Source organism: Capsicum annuum, chromosome 1 (genome assembly GCF_002878395.1).
Source record: "Capsicum annuum cultivar UCD-10X-F1 chromosome 1, UCD10Xv1.1, whole genome shotgun sequence".
In the NCBI taxonomy this organism is placed as follows: Eukaryota; Viridiplantae; Streptophyta; class Magnoliopsida; order Solanales; family Solanaceae; genus Capsicum; species Capsicum annuum.
The window spans coordinates 55,346,319-55,350,778 of NC_061111.1; positions in this window are offsets into that span (position 1 = coordinate 55,346,319).

A 4,460-nucleotide genomic window follows, 5' to 3' on the forward strand; every position below is an offset into this window, starting at 1 on the left:
AAATAAATAGAATAAAAAAATGCTAGAGTTTTCGGAAGGCTGAAATAAACTCATGGTTTCGCCTAAACGGACAATATAGTGATAACATGGCTGAATTAAATTCATACAGGCAATCCCTGAACTGATCAGAAATAAATTAAAGATTTTGAACAAGTTTTTCCCTTTACCAGATTTAATTCATCACAAGATCTTATTATTTGACTTGGAAATGATACAGTGATTCAGCATAGGGATTTAAGCATACACAGGGACTCTAATCGGATTTCCATCTCTCTTTGACTGGTTATTTGAAACCATGTGTCCAAGGTCATTGAGATGTCATCAACCTCACAACTTTATTTCATGAATAAATCTGTTTTTCCCATGGATATCGAATTAGGGGCCCTAATGGACCATCATTTTACGTATAATCACAGTGACAAAACATGAGAGGGGCACGCGGATAGAAGAAGATAAAGTTGCGGACAGATAGACAGTAATCCTACGGTGAATGACTCACCTTATGAATCCTTGCTAACATCATTATAGTGGTGATTAAAACGAATAGACGACACATAGATTCGAAAATGGCACATAATGGCTTTAGATGTTTGTGAGAGAAAAAGAGAAAAAAATAAATAAATTTGGGAATAAATAGCTTCAAAGGGGAAACAGATACAAACAAATCTCATTTAGGGGTAAATCCGAAATGTAATCTAATAAACCATGCTAAACAAATTTTAAACAATTTTTTGCAAGCTAAGACTTTTAATACAACCAAATCAAGGAAATTAAACACTGTTAGGATACTCAACATAAGGAGGAATATTCAACATCACGAATGGTAATCACTTCAAAAAGAAGAAAATAAAAACCTAAGGGCTTCAACAGCTTCTACATCAATAAATCCCACCTCATTCATGCTTACGACTAAACTACTGTTGCTACAAAGAAGAGAGACGAAGAAGGACACAATAGATTAAAAGTTGAAGGAGCGAATTTACCTCTTTAAAAGCAACAAATGGGACTCGAACCGATAACAAAAGCTCAACCACTACCGCTAGAAGGTTTTCGAAGAAAGGTTTCTTCACTCGAACCCAGACATCTCAGAAAAGATTTTTCCTTCTTCAGATTTCCCAACCCTAGAACCTCCTCCGAGGCAGCAAACGGGACGACGAGCTATCAGCAAACTTGTCGCTACTAGAATCTCGCAACGTCGACCACCAACAGAACGTCCTTTTGCTTTTTCCTCTTAGAAATTTTGAAACCTCTCAGATTTTCAACTAAGACTTTCAACTTGAATCCAAAAAATTTTCCTCTCTCTATTTCCAAATCAAAAACTCACTCAAAAGATTTCCCTTTTCAACCCTCAAATCTCTCCCTAGAAATTTCGAAAACCTAAAATTTCTAAGAAACAGAATTCGAGTTCCCAAAGCTTTTTCTAAACACAATTTCTAAACATTCAAATTTTTTACCCTTTTTCTTGATTCCCCAATTTTGAGACTCTAATTTTTGAACCCAGACTTTCGAACCAGCCTAGAAAAAGTTTTCTTCTTCAGTTCTTTTTTTTTTCAAAACCTAGAATCTTTAACCCTCAAATTTTTTTGCCCTTTCTTGCTCTAAAGAGGACTACTTATAGAAGGGATTGGGGGTTAAATTTTTGAAATTCAAAAGATCAGGGCCCTAACAAATTGTAACCCCCTATTTTTGGATTTTTTCTTCAAGAAATCCAAAATTGTGGAGCAATAACAATCGGGGAAAAATCAAATCGTACCCTAAACCAATGAAAATCAACCAGATTGGTACGAATTCGTACCATGGTCCCCGAGATTCACAGATTTGGACATTAGAGGATGACACCTAATTGATATTCTAGAATGATCTCGAGCTTTCTTTGCACAAACTCACATGAGACGCGTGGAGAAGGGTGGGGTTGGATCGATTTCATTATTTTTGGGTTGAGGTCAGGATGACGATATTGAAGGTGTCTGATATTGATCAATGTTGTTGGGGATGGGTTTTACAGCTGGGTCAGGTTCAAGGTGGTTGGGTTGGGTTCATGGTGTTATCGATGGAGGAGGTTGTCGCGAATTGGAATTGTGCATATACTGTTGGTGTTGTTGCTATTTCTTGTTGAATCAGATAGAGAAGTAAGGGGGTTTGGGTTGGGTTGGATCATTTATTAGATTGGGTTGGGTATGTTTGGGCCACTAATGTTGTTGGGTTGATAATTTTTCTTTTTGGGCTGCTGAAGTTGTTTGGCAAAATTGGATCCAAATTGGGAATTTGGCCATTCATTTAAGTTTTGGCCAAATTGAAGATCAATTGACCAATTGCATTACAATTGTGGCTAATTGGATTTTGATTATGGCCAAATCTAATAGATTGACTAAATTAAATCAGCAATTGAAACGAATTAATAGTTCATTTAATCTCGAGCTTCTTGATTCGATAAAGTTAAACACATATTTATCCGAATAAATTATTTTTGAGAGTAAGTCATATTTAAATCAAGATTTTAATTGTTATATTTATTTTCAAAATGTTTCTTAGTTAAAATCCGATATCCTATAGAATAAATATTTAAGTAATCAAATTACATAATATCGTATAATTGAACACTATAATATATAATATCTACTTAAAATGACAAAATTACGTACAAACATATTTTGAAAGAAAGAAAAAAAATAAAAAAATTTTATTCGGATGAAATAAATATTTTGATTTTATTAAAAATCGAAGAAACTCAGGATTAAAATTAGTTGTAGAGGGCAAAAATTAGGTGTCAACAACTGCCCCCTCCCTTTGGGTAGGGTGGATGCAAGTAACCTTGGGCAAAGGGAGGTTGACGCTCCTAATTTTTGTCCAACCACAAATTCGAATCTGAAAGAGGTTGATTGTTAGCACGAGTTTCATGGAGTTATGGCCAAACCTCGGTATCAGGTTTCCTACATATCTCAAGTTTCATGAGAATTTAGGCCACTTGTAATTCATAAATCTTGATTTTAAGCACGATTTTTAAGAATATACACCAACTATCATGGTTTTAGAGTGCTTCGGTTAAACCGGGAAGCTGGGGAATAAAGGGATTTGGGGCGAGATTAGAATACAGTTGAGTTTTCTACATAGAGCCCATCCTACATATCCTCGAGACTCAGGGAATCATACTGCTTGTAGTTTGACTCAATCGATAGAAAAGATAGTTTTTTATTTTAGACGATCTTTAGCTTGGGATGAGTGACAAGTTAATCGAGTTGCGAAAAAGAGGCTTGTAACCTCTTAACCATGAACATGGAGCTCTTCACATCCATAAGTAAGAACTTACATAAGCATAATTTTCAAAACTCTAAGTGTGTTGCCACCCGAATTTAAAAGAAAAAAAAAGTTCCCTTCAGCATGAGTTAACAAACATCCTAGAGGTAAAGGTGAGACCAGAATATCTGAAAAATACCGACATGCCTTCTAATATAGGCGTGTTTAAATGGTGGTGGTGATCATCATTTAGCTCGCGTCTAGAGAGTTTGACATCCCTCTCCAGACTATGTCCCGTTTTGCTGCTGAGAAAGAGTTCCACGTTATGTTGCGTCCTTTTTGGAGCTGTCTTTACCTGTGGTTTTGATTTGAGATTTTAATCCTCTCGGATGCTCTCGACAATGCTTCAGGCAAAAAGTGTTAGTGTTAAACATAATTCACGAAAGAGGTAAGTAATCTATTACCATATCTCCACATGAGTTGTGGCCTAAAAAGCGAAGTCATCCTTTATTGTACCTGTTTAATGGGAAATAACTCACAATAACAGACACAACAACCTCCTTGGTTATTGTATAATTAGCTCATCTGTCGAGCGAATATGTTTTTAAAGTGGGGTGGCCCTTTTGGTTACCAATATCACTTGTTGTATGTGGCATGATAACCTCTCTGGTTGTAGCCGATGATCGATTTATAAATTTTCCCTAAATTGTCAATCTTCAGATGATCTTGCGTATTATTTGATGTTGGATACGAGGTGACTTACAGATATCCTTTGAATTTCTGGCTTTTAGGTAATCCTGCACATCATCCGTCTTTGGATAAGAGATAACTTACGGATATCCGTCCAATCGCTAGCTTTCAGGTGTTCTTGCACATCATCCGACCTTGGATACAATATGACTTATAGATAATCCCCCAAATTGATCGTCTTTGGGTAATCCTACACATAATCGATCTTGGATATGATGCGGCTTATAGAGAACCCTTGGATGTATCAATTTGACAATCTTGCATATCCTCCGATAAGGATTTAGTTGAGACTTACGGATAACCTTTGAACTATCAACTTTTGGGAGATCTTGCACACTATCCGGTTAGGATTTTATTGTGGCTTACGGATGACCTATAGGCTATCAACTCATAGGTGATCTTGCACACTATCCTATTTCAAATAATATGACTTACAGATGACCTTCAAATTGTCAATTGCTAGGAAATCTTATATA